At 44.0% G+C, this 15,679-nt stretch overlaps 3 non-coding genes and 1 pseudogene across 3 annotated transcripts; 1 reads left to right on the forward strand and 3 right to left on the reverse strand.

Moving 5' to 3' along the window:
- Positions 1 to 2,760: 2,760 nt before the first annotated feature.
- LOC100480392 lies at positions 2,761 to 3,125 on the reverse strand (annotated as a pseudogene).
- A 5,546-nt stretch (positions 3,126 to 8,671) lies between these two features.
- Positions 8,672 to 8,743, reverse strand: TRNAE-UUC. The gene has a single exon. It is a non-coding gene; the product is annotated as a tRNA-Glu (tRNA).
- A 3,741-nt stretch (positions 8,744 to 12,484) lies between these two features.
- On the forward strand, positions 12,485 to 12,557 carry TRNAV-CAC. The gene has a single exon. It is a non-coding gene; the product is annotated as a tRNA-Val (tRNA).
- A 1,867-nt stretch (positions 12,558 to 14,424) lies between these two features.
- On the reverse strand, positions 14,425 to 14,498 carry TRNAN-GUU. The gene has a single exon. It is a non-coding gene; the product is annotated as a tRNA-Asn (tRNA).
- Between the last annotated feature and the right edge of the window lie 1,181 nt (positions 14,499 to 15,679).

Consider the following 15,679-nt stretch of genomic DNA (forward strand, 5'->3'; position numbering starts at 1 on the left):
AACTGTGCCACCCAGGCGCCCCAAAATAAAATCTTTAAAAAAAAAAGCCTACTTATTAAAGATGGGAAAGATGAGCTTTGGGGTGTAGAAATATAAGGTGTTTTTTTTTTATATCACTCATTAAAATCACAATTGTAAGACACATTTTTTGAAGCTAGAGAAGAAAAAAGGTATCACCCTAGATCTTAGTGTAAAGATAATACAGTGCAGTGATTAAAAGCATGTATCCTGGGACCAGACTTCTCGGTTCAAATCCAAGTTATCCTCTTTGTACCTCAGTTTCCTCATCTGTAATAGTAGTAAGAATAATATTTACCTTTTCAGCTAATGGTGATGATTACAAGTTTTATGGGATCGAGCCCCACATCAGGTCCTCTGCTGGAAGCCTGCTTCTTCCTCTCCTACTCCCCCTGCTTGTGTTCCCTCTCTTGCTGGCTGTCTCTCTCTGTCAAATAAATAAATAAAATCTTTAAAAAAAAATCCTTAAAAAAAAAAGAAAGAATTCTTGAGATGTTTTCGATGCAAAAAGGTGGTTTTGTTAAAGCACAGGGATAGGACCCATGGGCAGAAAAAGATGTGTTTTAAGTATGAGGAGTAACTGATCATACAGGGTTTTTTATCCTATGGAGGCAGAAGGTGACGTTAGGGCTCCAGGAAATTGAGTCTGTAGGTTCCTGGAGGTCTGACTATTCTCAAGATTGTGCTTTTCTTGTAAATCATTAAGACAGTTACAAACTGATGGACTTTTATGTCTGTATGACTGTGGTATTTATCAGTTAACCATTTGCTTTTTCCTTCCTTTGTTCTTGGACAGTCATGAGTGCCTGAGAAATGTCACATATATCCCACTCCCACTTTGAGAGGGGGAGGTGGTATTTGGAGTGTCAGTTTGCCCTTTACCCTCAGCTTGCCTTTTGTTATCTCATCTCTTTCCCCCAGAGAATAGGAAGAAGAAAATAATGTCTGCTCTCAAAACTTTTATTCAATATCATACTGCAAGTTCTGGCCACTGCACTAAGGCAAGAATAAAGAAATAAAAGGCATATAGATTAATAAGAAAGGAATAAAACTGTCCCTATTTGCAGATGACATAACTGTCTATATAGAAAATTCCAAGGAAAAAACAAGCCTAGAACTAATAAAGGAATTCAGCAAAGTTACAGGAGATGAGATCAACACACAAAAATCAACTGTATTTCTATACACTAACAATGAATATATGGAAATTATTTAATTGAATTTAATTGAAATTTAAAAACAATACAATTTACAATTGCTCCAAAGAAAATGAAATACTTTGGTATAAATCTAACAAAGCAAATAAATAATTTGTATGCTAATAATTATAAAACACTGATGAAAGAAATTTAAAAAACCTAAAAACAGCGAGAGATACTGTGTTCATGATCGGACATCTCAAGATAGTAACTCTCCCCAGACTGATCTATGGCTTAAGTGTAATTCCTAGCAAAATCCCAGCGAAATATTTTACAGACATAGATACGCATATTGTAAAACTTTTATGGAAATAACAGACTCTTAAATAGCTAAAATGATCTTGAAAAAGAAGAAGAAAGTGGGAGGAATCATTCTACCTGATTAGGTAGGTTACTGTATAGGGTTATTATATAGTTACAGTAAGCAATACAGTGTGGCATTGTGAAGGGATAGACACATAGATAGATCAATGGAACAGAATAGAGAACCCACAAATAGACCCACACAAGTATGTCCAACTGATTTTTTATGAGGTGCAAGAGCAATTCAATGGAGGAAAGATAGCCTTTTTCAACAAATGATGCTGGAGCAATTGGACATCTATAGGCAAAAAAATGAGCCTCAACTTAAATCTCACACTTTAAACAAAAGTAATGCAAGATGGATCACATGCTTTGGGGCGCCTGGGTGGCACAGCGGTTAAGCGTCTGGGCATGATCCCGGTGTTATGGGATCGAGCCCCACATCAGGCTCTTCTGCTATGGGCCTGCTTCTTCCTCTCCCACTCCCCCTGCTTGTGTTCCCTCTCTCGCTGGCTGTCTCTATCTCTGTCAAATAAATAAATAAAATCTTAAAAAAAAAAAAAGATGGATCACATGCTTAAATGTAAAATGTAAATAAAATTATAAAACTTTTTTAGAAAAGTAGGAGAAAATGTTCAGGGTTTAGGAGTAGGCAAAGAGTTATTAATCTTGGCACCAAAAGCATAATCCATAAAAGGAAAGATTGATAGAATGGACCATATCAAAATTAAAACCGTTGCTCTACAAAAGATTTTGTTAAGAGAATAAAAAGACAAGGAGAAAATATTTGCAAACCATATATCCACAAAGGACTAGTATCTAGAATATAAAAAGAATTTCAAAACTCACTTGTAAATTAATGCCCCAATTAGAAAATGGACAAAGATATGAACAGATATTTCACCTGAAAGGATATAAAGCCTTCAAATAAGCACATGAAAAGCCATTCAACATCACTAGCCATTAGGCAAAGGCAATTTAAGACCACGATGAGATATCACTCCACACCTATCTGGAATGGCTAAAGTTAAAAATACCAAATGTTGCTATAAATAATTTCATTGTATGCTCTTATAAAATTATTAAATGCTGCCTAAATATGTAATTAGCTACTCTTCCTACTAAAGGTAAATCTCAGGACAGTGAAATAGATGTTCAAATTCTTTTTTTTCACAATAGACATTTATTTAAAGTAATACATTTGCAGCTCAGATACTTCTAAATTGTACATTTCAGGTTTACTCAACTTAAAAATATTTGAGGGCAGCTGCAACCACAGATTTCAACTCCACGATTATTTCTTTGCCCATTCTTCTCCCTCTTTTCTTTCCCAAATAACCTCTTTCAGATGTGGTTCAAGGTAGAATTTATCCTCCTCATATTTTGTCCACTACTCTTTAGGCAAGATCCGAGGCTTTATGGTCAGGTCCAGTACCCTCTTAATGTGAAACATCCTCTCACTTTAAAGGATCTCAGGAAGCCTTCTTATGGCTTCTTTCACATCTCATCTTGCATTAACCCCACTTTATTGAACCCAGCAGCATTGTAATACCATTTTCAAATACCCTCCAGCCACGATGCTGCAGCAGCAGGCCTGTTCGCCATTTTGACCCGACTAGATGTTCAAATTCTAAACTTATCTCATTCTGATCTAACTGATAATCAGCCCCAATGATAATCCTTATGCAATATTTTTTAGCAATTAAGCATAACTAATAATAGCTAAGGTAAAGTAATATTCATTATGGTAGAATTGTCAAATATTCTGATATAAAGGTATCTTTTACTAATAAAGCATTCTACTCAGATGACTCTGGCGTGAACATGCTATTTGGCTAAAGGTCTGAGAGTATTAATTTTTAGCCATAGAAATAGCATCTTTCTTTGAGGGGACCTATCTTCCCTTCATTCAAAGGGCTCTATGATTGTGAATTTGTTGAGGATCTGTGGCTATTGTGATTCAAGTCAGACTTATGTTCACTAGACCTAAAATGTCTCTGCCTTTACGGATCAAGCAAAACTAATAGGCTACCCATCTACTTCAGACCTAGGGACACTGCTGAGCCGTTCTGATTAGTGCTTTAGGTCTGCTATCCATCGTATTAAGTGTGATCACCTTGTCTTTGGAGACTAATTGTTGTCACGTGACCCTCTCAACTCATTCTCCCTATTATCCCCATTGATTTCAGGGATCACAGTTCACTGGAAGCAGTTCCCACTGTCCTTCCCAAAACAACCACCACAGAGTCCTTTGAAGACGCAGAGAAAGGCTTCTTGAATGTATACCCCACAGCCTTCTTCAAAGTAGTGTTCTTCTTGACCTTTCCAGAGCATATAGACAGGGGTAAATGAGTTTGTCTTACATGACAAATCCACTCTAGCACCCTGATCTCCCTAAACCTTTGGATACTTTCCTCTGTAATATACCAAAGAAGTTTCAGCACTTGAACTTCATTTGCAATAGGCCACCTTTTGGTGCATGTTTTCAGTCTACAAAGCAAATGAACAGTGAGAGCCTCTTGAGTAAATGTTGCTACTGCATGCCATGAACTTGTTAAGAGTTAGTTGGACAGTTAGGTAGTCAGGGTCAGGGTCCCCAACAAGAAAATATGGAGTCAGGACAGCAAAAATAAAACGGCACTAACATCCTGTTTTACAGCTTAGGACCACACTGGCCTTATGTTTTGCAACCTTTGCAGAAATGACTTCTGCAAAACGTCCTAAAATAAGACAATTAACCACAAAGCATTTGTCAATATCACGGGCAAGGGGCAGTTAAGACATAAGCCCCAGATGTCAGCAAAAAAAGACCATCAGCATAGAGACATTAACCTAATTGGTAGATAGATGCCTGACCAAAGCCCTGATTGCCATGACTCATTACACCCTGATTGCTTAAGACAGCTCCACAGAAGACCTCATAAAAACCCCTCAACTTAGAAACTCTGAAGGCAACCCACTTGGGCCCCCTCCCTCGCCAGGAGCTTTATACTATTGCTCAATAAACTTTGCTTTGCTGCCCACCACTCTTTGTCTGGTCTACCTCTTCATTCTTGGAAGTGGCGTGACCAAGAACTGTGGGCACCAAAGGCAGAGAATTCCTGCAACAAACTGACGATATGCCCTGACATCAGGACCCTTAATACCTTCAAATCTAATCAGGTCTAAGACCCAATTCCAGATAATCCAGAAAAAATTCTGAGAACCCATATGTAAGCTTATGTTCTTTTGGAACCACTTCACTTACTATAACTCAGGTCTAACCAAGGATGTCACTACAACAATATTAAACACAATAGAACAATGGCACCTCACAGAGAAATAGGACAGGGAACTTCAGCAAAGTGGATCTCTGCTACCATGTTACTTTCTTGTGCCTACACACACACACACACACACACACACACACACACACACACACCCCTTACTCTCCCTCCTGACCATATACTGGACCAGGCATTTACACTAACCAGTTTTTCAAGAATTTAAAAATAGAGCTACCCTACGACCCAGCAATTGCACTACTGGGTATTTACCCAAAGAATACAAACACTGTTATCCAAAGAGGCACCTGCACCCCAATGTTTATAGTTATAGCAGCAATGTCCACAATAGCCAAACTATGGAAAGAGCCCAGATGCTCATCGACAGATGAATGAATAAAGAAGATGGTATATGTCTACGGTGGAATATTACTCAGCCATCAAAAAGGATGAAATTTTACCATTTACATTGACATGTATGGAACTGAGGGTATTACGCTGAACAAAATAAGTCAATCAGAGAAAGACAGTTTCCATACGGTTTCACTCATATGTGGAATTTAAGAAACAAAAAAGGATCATAGAGGAAGGCAGGGAAAAATAAAATAATACAAAATCAGAGAGGGAGACAAACCATGAGAGACTGTCAACTATAAGAAACAGAGGGTTGCTGGAGGGGAGGGGGATGGGGTAACTGGGTAATGGGCATTAAGGAGGGCACTTGATGTCATGAGCACTGGTTGTTACATACAATTGATGAATGACTGAACTCTACATCTGAAACTGACGATCACTGTATGTTAACTGACTGAATTTAAATAAAATAAGCTAAAAATTTTTTTTAAATCTGGTAACAAAAAGCCCTAGAGGGTGCCTGGGTGGCGCAGTCGTTGGGCTGCTGACTCTTGGTTTCCACGCAGGTTTTTGTCATGGGATCATGGGATCCAGCCCTGACTCAGGCTCCAAGCTCAGGGCTGAGTCTGTTTAGGATTTTCTAACCCTCTCCCTCCGCCCCTCCCCCCCAACCCCATCCCCCACTTGCTCTGGCACACACTCTCTCTCTCAAATAAATAAATAAAGCCCTAACGAGTGGAGTATTGGTGGACATAACTGAAATACTTTCATCTGGAGCTCTAGAAATAAAGGTAAAACTTGTCTACAAAGCAGTTGTCTTGTATTGCCAGAATTTGGCTCTTTGTAACTGCATCCTTCCTTGGAAGGCAGGCTTGGTGTGCTCAAAACTTGTTTCTAACTCTTGATTGCTTCAGCGAGCTTAGATCATTTTACAGGGTTCCTTTGGAGTCCTCCAAGGACGCAAATTATGTCTTTTATATCTCTTGCTGAAGGCTGAAGTTTTCAAGCATTTTCAAGCAAGACTCTTCAGAAAAGAGTACATTAAAGTCTTTCAAGAAAAAAATAATTTTGTCCAGTTTCTGAAAGGACATATTTTTCTTTTTCTCTTTTTTCATTCATATATAACTAACATAGGGTGTTACATTAGTTTCATTTTTCACATGTGAGGCAATCTCTCCACTGTAGTGTCTCCACCCCTTCCTGAATACAGAGCTTTCTGCTGCGTCCAAATTTAGGGCATGTGATATGCAAAATTCAACCAGAGCAATGTCTTCAGAAAGAACTAAGGCAGTGCTTCAGCCAAATGAGAGCTCAGCACTGCAGAGGCCCCTGCTTAGGGGCTATCTTGCCTTTCCCTGGAAGCAAGGGCCCAGGATTTTCACATCCTGGATTCAGAATCCCACATTTCAGTCAGGACTTCCGATTTAGAACAAAGCACAAATTGAAAGTTTTTATCCCTTGGACCCTAGAGCTTCTGGAAGCTTCAGAAGCTGGGGTACTTGCACACTCTGAGGCACGAGAGAGCTCCTTGCAAACCAAGAGCAGTGGGACTCCTTCCCTCCCCGTCTTTCCCTTCCCTTTCATTACATTGCTCTGGCAGGTCATTCCTCTCAAGCTGCAATGACTCTGCCTTGCCTTTCTTTCAGAAATAGAGGATCCCTTTGGCGTCTGTCACTTTGTGTTTTGTTTTGTTTTTTTTTTAATTTGATCAAATTTTAAGTCAAACACTTTAATCAGGCCATCATGTTTTAAACAGCTCCATAGCCAAGGCTGAAGGTCTCAGGGCATTTGGCTGTCGTAAAATGGTGAACATTCCACCCAAGTCAGTCCTTGATTATATGCTTGAACTAGACAGACCAGTCATGAGACCAAGTGTTACGCATATCACAGACCACCACCAAGTGCAGAGCCAAGGTCCAGGAAACACAGGCTGCCATGTTGGCTCTACTTTCTCCTCTTTTGACTTTGTATTGTTTGTATTGATGTAGATAATATTGTTTTATAAGGGTGCAGTTGTATTTCTAGCTTTTCATTACCTGCACCACCTATTTTCTTGCCTTTTATGTATGTATATATGTACGTATGTATGTGTGTATTTTTGCTGGCCCAGAGGACACTAAATGAGAAATTTTAATCAGGATTAAGGAAAGCATACAGACAGAAGCATCCTTAAGTCAAATGAATTTTTTTCCCTTGGGTGGTTCTTCTTACAGGAGAGTATATCTAGCGGAAAGCAGGAAGCAACTGCTTTTGTGAAAGACCTTCATGTATCCATTTTCTCAAGGGTCTCTACAGAAATGTAAGGAAAAAATATCAAAAACATCCTTAAACTCCTCTAGGATTCTAGGAATAGCAGCTCAGTCACTACCCCACTTGGGGAAGAAGCACGATTGAATACATGCCACCAATTAAGTTGCCTGTGTCTGCTTGGACTCAGACTGGAGCCAGGACCAGCTCAAGGCCCGAAGAAGATGAGACTAAGCACCATCATCACAGGGCAGCCACCTCCCAGACAGCACCAAGGCAGACAATTCTGGAAAGCTCTTGAAAACTTTCCCTTTCCCTTTGAAGTATTTCTTTTCTGGTGCCCCTCATCCTGCCACCACAGGAAAGGATTCTTCACCTTTTGTTGGGCCAGGATCCTTTAAGATCCCTGCAGGGCACAGAGAGCCAGCAGGGCAGGAGCCAAGGGGCAGCTGCACTTCTCTGAAGAGTCTCTCCCTTGGGTGGGGGCTTCTAGAGCTCAGGCTGACCCTAGACCCACTGTCCACCAAAGCCACCAGAAGGAGTCCAGAGGGCAGGCAGTGCTGGGGGCGTGACAACCTAATCGTATTCCTACAAGCACAGGGCCCACCTAGCCCGCATAATCTGGGAGAGACAAATAACACTGGGCCTGCCTGAAGCTTCTCTACAGCCTGAAACCAACAGGTGTCTGGTTCCTGAAGGGACAGGAGGGGCCTCCTCCAGAGGGCAGTGCCCTCCCGTGGCCTTGGAGGAAAGGTCCTGCAGAGGCTGCTTTTGAGGGACATTGCCCAAGAAAAAGAGCAACAGTGGCCCAACCAATTATCTTGAGATGTCTGCAAGGTACTTTCAAACGGTGTGCAGACCGTATATATGGAGAGAAAGAAAGTAAATGTGGAAAAAAATTTTTAACTGGTGCACTTCGGTGAGGGATATAGATTGTTACTATTCTTGCAACGTTTTTGTGTATTTCAAAGTTGGTTGGTTGTTTTTTGTTTTTTGTTTTTGTTTGTTTGTTTTAAGGAGTGACTGGAAGTTCCAAGTTCTCTTTAGATGGAAATTCTGAAAAGTGAGACCTTAGGTTTCTAAGGTGAGTGGAATAAGAGGAGTCTCTGTCCAGGCTATTCCCAGCTCTCCTCTCCCAGCGTGGGAGTTGCCACGGACCCTGGGGCCTGACCTCCCCGGCATTTAGGGACTCAGTGCAGAGGCTCTTCTTCATGAGCCCTGGGGGTACACCACACTTCCGGGGATGAAAATCAAGATTTGGGCACAGGAAGCCATTGCAAAATGATATTCCCTGACCGGGAATCGAACCCGGGCCGCGGCGGTGAAAGCGCCGAATCCTAGCCACTAGACCACCAGGGAGCTGACAAGCTACTTTTTTTAAGAGATCCAAGTATCCTCTGCATTAAGCTGTTACTATTTCCCGTCTGCTCGTTCTTCTGGGTGGCGCACACCCGTCTCAGAAATTGTCCCCTAAAGCCTCCCTCCCTACTTTCTCAATAAAAAGAGCCCCACAGGAAAGACCGAGAGCTCGGCGCGCCCCGAGCCCCGCCACGTCCCCAAGTCCCAGCCACCCCTCAGAGCAGCCCTGGAGACGCGCCTTCGCGAGGCCGCCTGCGGACACGAGGTCGCCGCGAGGGCGCGGGAGGAGAGGCGCCCGGCGTGAGACCCCGGCGTCCCCAGCATCACCCGGTGGACTCCGGGGGACGCAGCAGCACAGGGCACCGAGCGGACCGAGACCGCTTTCAGCAGCGCTCGGCGGCCCCGAACTGGACGCCGGGTCTCACCCCGCAACCCGCCGCCCTGCGCTTCCACCCTACCTAAGCCGAGGCTCCGCACGTTCGGGCCCCAACAGTTTTCTCCGACGCCGGCCCTTCTCCCGCGCCGCACGGCCGCTCGGGCAGGAAACTCCGTCTCTTTCTTTCGCTGGCCGCCGTCTGGCAGCCACACACGCTCCCCTCCTGCCCGCTTTCGGCGAACGACTCTCCCGTACAGGCGGGGAGATCAATCTAACGCTGGGCCATCGGCTCCCTCACCCTCAAGCGTCGGGATCGTGGGATTGAGCGCCCTTGCGCTTTTTCTTGGGGGGAGGGGGAAGGCTCTGTCCCTCTTCCAGGCCGGTCCTCGAGGGCCAGGGGTTAGGGCCGGGGCCCCTCAGCGCGGCCTCTCTCGCCCGGTCTGGAATCCCACACGCCTTCCCTTTCGGCCTACAGAGAAGCTCCAAGGAGCGCTCGATCGGGTTGGCGGGAACCCAGCGTCGGCGAGGCGAGGGGGCTGGTTTGTGGTCCTGGAGCGCTGACTGCCCTTCCCACTCCTGTAGGGGAAGGGACAACTACTCCTTTCTCCTGTCCACGCGGAACCTCAAAGGGTCCCCCAAAGCGACAGAAAGACGGTGAATCCTCTCCACTGCCCGGGCGGGGGAGGAGAAAAATAGAATTTGGAGAGAAGGAAAGGGGGGAAAAACGAATGACATGTCACAATGGAATGCTACTTTGAAGGCCACGTCTTTTGGAAATAAGCCCTCCGGTTAATGGGGAAGATGACGCAGTCCAGTCTCATCCTCAACTGCGTTCGGAGCCAAAGCAGAACAAGACAGAGCACTGAGGGTTGGTGTCCAGTGAGTTTGCTGCCCGCCCTTCCTCAGGGTGGGAACCCTTGAACAAGTTCGAGTGTGAAGGAAACTCTGTAATCATTGCTCTAAGAAGAGCAACTGCTGGAGAAAATGGCACATTTCTTCCCTCATACGTCTTAAGCTTTACTTCTGAGGGATAATGAGAGAGAGAGAACGCGTTAAGGTCTTTCTCAGCATTTCTGCCTGTTGGCCCTTCACTCTGAGGTAAACGTGAAAACCCCTTCAAACACTGACTGGCTTTCTGTGTAAACCACCATTACCTCCTTGTCCCTCCGAAGTTAAAAACTGCACTCTGTGACCTATTGAACAGGAAAACTATAGAAGGCAAGTAAGTTTCAGGCATTGTAAAACGTAAAACAAAACTGTTCTTCAACAAATGGTGTTGGAAAAACTGGATAGTAATATGTAGAAGAATGAAACTGGACCACTTTCTTACACCATACATAAAAATTAATGCAAAATGGATGAAAGACCTAAAGGACAGGAAACCATCAAAATCCTAGAGGAGAACACAGGCAGAAACCTTTTGTTCTCAGCAGTAGTAACTTGTTACTGGACACATCGCCAGAGGCAAAGAAAACAGAAGCAAAAATGAACTATTGGGTCGTCAAGATAAAAAGCTTCTGCACAGCGAAGGAAACAATCAACAAAACTAAAAAGCAGCATACGGAATAAGAGAAGGTATTTGCAAACAACATATCTGATAAAGGGTTAGTACCCAAAATCTATAAAGAACTTCTCAAACTCAACACCCAAAAGACAAATAATCCACTTAAGAAATGGGCAGAATACATGAATAGACATTTTTTCCCAAAGAAAACATCCAGATGGCTAACAGACACCTGAAAAGATGCTTAGCATCGATTATCATCAGGGAAGTACAAATCAAAACCATGTTGAGATAATGCTTCACACCTGTCAGAATGGCTAAAATTAACAACACAAGAAACAACCTGTGTTGGTGAGGATGCAGAAAAAGGGGACCGCTCCTGCTCCTGCATGGTTGGTGGGAATGCAAACTGGTGCAGCCACTCTGGAGAACAGTTCGAAGTTTCCTCAAAAAGTTACAAATAGAACTACTACCCTAGGATCTAGTGATTGCACTATCAGATTTTTACCCAACGGATACAAAAATGCAAAGGGATACATGAACCCCAATATTTATAGCAGCGTTAATAACAATAGCCAAACTGTGGAGAGAGCCCAGATGTCCATGGATTGATGAATGGATAAAGATGTGGAATACAATGGAACATTACTCAGCCATCAAAAAATGAAATCTTGCAATTTGCAACTATGTATTATACTAAATGAAATAAGTCAGTCAGAGAAAGACAAATACCATATAATCTCACTCATATGTGGAATTTAAGAAAGAAAACAGATGACCATATGGGAAGGGGTAAAAAAAAGAAGAGAGGAAACAAACAAGAAGTGACTCCTAAGAATAAAGAACTGAGGGTTGATGGGTGGGTGGGGGGTGGGCTAGATGGGTGATGGGTCTTAAAGAGGGCACTTATGATGAGCACTGGGTGTTGTATGTAAGTGATGAATCACTGAAATCTACTCCAGAAACCAATATTGCAGCATGTGTTAACTAAAATGTAAATCTAAAAAACCCTGCTGTTCAAAATGATTCTCAAGGCGATTAGGGAGAAATCAAACAATCCTGAAATTTGAGTGGACTCCCCCTGCATCCTGAATAGATTTATACTCTACCAGGTCTTCAAATGAATTCAGAACTGCCCAGGAATCGTGAGTTGGCCTGTATGGTGTTCGATATTTTAAAACAGTTAAATGTCCTAACACATAGCCTTTGCTACGATATGCCTAAAATATCCAAGAATGATTAAAATGTTTTACTTTGTTAGTTGACTAGAATAAGTGACAGGGCCAAGAATCGGAAAGACCCCCTCTCCCGAGAAGACCCGGGAGAAGCGCAGAGCCAAAGGGCCTGCGAAGGAAGAGCGCGCAGGGCAGGCGTCGCGGGGCAGCCGGGAGGCCGGGGAGAGCGCGTCCTGGGTCCTGGGAGGATTCCAGGCGCCGAGCGGCGGCCGCGAGTCGAGAGCCCTAACCGCCCCCGCGGCGAATGGGGCCGCCGCCGGCCCAGGAGGGCGGATGACCCCACGGCCGGGCGGCGGGGCGCCTGGGCTCAGACGCACCTGACCCGCCCCCTCCGGGAGCTGGGGAGTCGGCGGGGCGCCTTCTGCACCGGGGCGCGTCGCTCCGGATCTGGAAAGCCTGCGTTTGATGAAGCCTGAGCGCCCAGGGTCCCCGGGCCTTCCCTTCCCGGGATGGGGAGACGCGGAATCCTAAGCCGGCGCCGCTGGAGCGCTGGGGTCCCCTTGCCTGCAGGGTCGCGGGTGCTTCCAGGGGCCTTTCGCACTTAGAAAAGCAGTTGGCAGGCACCGCAGCAGCTGCAGGACGCAAGCTTTTCAGGGTTCTGGCATGCCAATTCCGCCGCCTGTCCAGTTTCCGTAGTGTAGTGGTTATCACGTTCGCCTCACACGCGAAAGGTCCCCGGTTCGAAACCGGGCGGAAACAGCGTTTTTCCCCCTCAAAGTTAATCCTCCTAGGAAGAGAAAAAGGGGACATCGGGAAAAAATAGCTGCACCTGTGTTTCTCAGGAACCTTTAGAGAAAGTGCCATTACTACCCAACCGGCCCACTATCTATGAGCCAGTACTCATTTCTCTTCTCCTAAGCAGGTTGAAGAGGCCACAAAGTTACCGGGTTCCCTCCAAAAGCACACAACAGTGGCCACTTGAGGTTGGATTTTATATCAGGCAATCCCTTACAATTCCCTTGGTTATCTCCTAGTGCCTGAATCTTCTCCATAGGCTGACATCGGAAAACGATTATGTATCTTAAGTATTTCCTAAGGATACTGCTTAGCTTCCCTTGCTCTGGAGCAAAGTTGCAAAACAGGTTCATTTCCATTACAAGGCCAAAGTATATAAATCTAAATATGTACCTGGATCTCAAACCAAGGATTTGTGGAATCAATATTCCATATCCATACCAATTAAAAGTATATAGTTTTGTATTTTGCCACAATTAAAAAAATAACAGCCAAGGACACTATATATATTTTTCAAAGATATGACCTTATTTACATATGCAAAGAGAAACACGAATAAAAAGACATATAGTGAACCCCAGAGAGTGTAAACTTCTAGGGGTGGAAAAGGGAATGGGTGTGGATAAACAGAAAATAACTTAAAGACAAGTATGAAAGAGCCTTGCTTAGAGCACGCATGTTAATATTTCCTGAACTAAGGAACATAATCTTATGTACCCAGGATCTAAAAATATATATTAACTAATCAGGGAAATGGAATTTTTAAAATGCTATAGGAAAACAGAGAATTGTATCTATGTAAACCAGTCTAGTGAAAAACATAAGGAAAATATTTTTTAAAAATACACAATATGGTGGAAATGAGACCAACTATGTCAGGAATCCCCAACACAAAGACTAAATACTGCTAATTATAATGGATTCAAGTCTTCTCAGGGTGTGTATAAAAGTAAATTCTAGTTACAGCAGTGTAGTAGACAGAAAAGGGATAAATATTAAGAATAGTACAAATCTGTACCAAGCGATGCATGAAAGAACTAAAAAGTAGGAAAACATTGTTTCAGGATTTCTTTTCCTTCAGTCCTGTGGGTGTTGGTCACACCTTCTAAGAATGAAGAGGTAAACCAGACGAAGAGTGGTGGGCAGCAAAGCAAAGTTTATTGAGCAATAGTATAAAGCTCCTGGAGAGGGAGGGAGCCCAAGTGGGTTGCCTTCAGAGTTTCTAAGTTGAGGGGTTTTTATGAGGTCTTCTGTGGAGCTGTCTTAAGCAATTAGGGTGTGCTGAGTCATGCCAATCAGGGCTTTGGTCAGGCATCTATCTACCAATTAGGTTAATATCTCTATGCTGATGGTCTTTTTTTGCTGACATCTGGGGGCTTATGTCTTAACTGCCCCTTGCCCGTGATATTGACAAATGCTTTGTGGTTAATTGTCTTATTTTAGGACGTTTTGTAGAAGTCATTGCTGCAAGGGCTACGATGCAGAATGTTAGTGTGGTCCTATTTAAGCTGCAAAACAGGATGTTAGTTCTGTCTTATTTTAGCTGTCTGGACTCCATATTTTCTCTGGGGACTCTGGCTGGCCCTGAGTACCTGTCTAACTAACTCCTAATACACAAAGGGTTAAATAAGCACTAGTACACACGATATGGAAAGTGAGGCAGAGAACACTGGTGTTCTTGCTTTCTCATACATATGCTTTAAATAGCTCTTCCCGGGATCTGGGATGACCTTCCCATAAAGGAGGTGCACAGGACAGAATGGTAATATAAGTGGGGTCTTCTTGAAGAGGAAAAGACCACAGAACCAAGACTTTCCAAGTGCAAACGTCTCGTCCCTGGGTGGGCTCGAACCACCAACCTTTCAGTTAACAGCCGAACGCGCTAACCCATTGCGCCACAGAGACTTACGGGAACCCCTTCCCTCCTCCCACTCGAGAACAAGCACACACTCAACGGCAAGGGGAACCCTTGCAGGACCACCGTGCAGGCTCCAAAGCTTCGGAAAACCCGGGAGGAGGAGTCGTCGCGTTGTGTTCCTTGCATTTGAACCCCGTGCATTGGGCGATTCCGAGGCAGAAGGGCAACCAGCCGAACTGCTGGTCGCTGTGACCGGAACAAGAAAGATAAAGAGAAGGGGGATGGCGGCGTAAGCGTGGGGGAGAAGCAGAAGCGAGATCAAGGGAAAAAAGGAAACGTGAGAAGGAGCAAAGAAAGAAGTATGGATGAGATGAAGAGACTGCTAGGAAATCTGTGAAGAGGCACAAAAAGTTGTTTTGTTATGTAGCAGAATGGGGAGGGAGAAACGGAGAACAGTATGAAAGAGAACGGCATGAACATCTGTAGGTGTCCAGATATGAAACAAAGGAAGTGTAAATATTTTTACATCAAAAAAATTGAAGTGCAGTGGCTGCCAGCAGGACTGTGGTGCATCGTCCCTGCGGAGTGGTTAGTGCCCTTGCGGCTGCAGAAACCTCCGTTCAAACCAAGTAGCCGTAGGGTAGTGTCTGGCCAATCTTTTGGGCTGCTCTTAATCCCAGCGCCAGCTATGCACCTTAGTTTGCTGCAGTGGGAACAGAGGGTACTTAGGAGCGGAGTACACCGCTGGCCCACAGCGCCATGCGGTCGGGAGAGGAGTAAATCCCACAGTGCACAAACCTTCCGGTGGCCGGCCAAAGTGAAAGCTTGAAGTTTCCTTGTCTCCCTACTGAGCAGAAAATATCCCCAAAGATGAAATACCGCCTTTCAAGGACACTGGCCTATAGCTTTCACTAATGAAATAGTGTCCTCATAACCTTTTTTCTGGTAAAGATATTTCAAGAATCAGTGTGTGGGGCGAGGGGTAACTCTAAATGAAAATGAATTTTCGAGTTTACAATAAAATGCCAACAAGTTGTCATGGTCTACGCCAGCTTGGCGCCATCTGCCATCCGCTAGTTTTTATATGAACAGTGAATTATTGAATTACAGTTCATATAGACTAAAGATCACAAATCTTTAGCGTACACTTTGTTGAATGTGGGCAAATGTAATCATCACTCAAAAAAAGTTATAAAAAATTGCCATCATCTCAGAAGTGTACGTTGAG

The sequence above is a fragment of the Ailuropoda melanoleuca genome, chromosome 10 (assembly GCF_002007445.2).
Source record: "Ailuropoda melanoleuca isolate Jingjing chromosome 10, ASM200744v2, whole genome shotgun sequence".
NCBI classification, from domain to species: domain Eukaryota; kingdom Metazoa; phylum Chordata; class Mammalia; order Carnivora; family Ursidae; genus Ailuropoda; species Ailuropoda melanoleuca.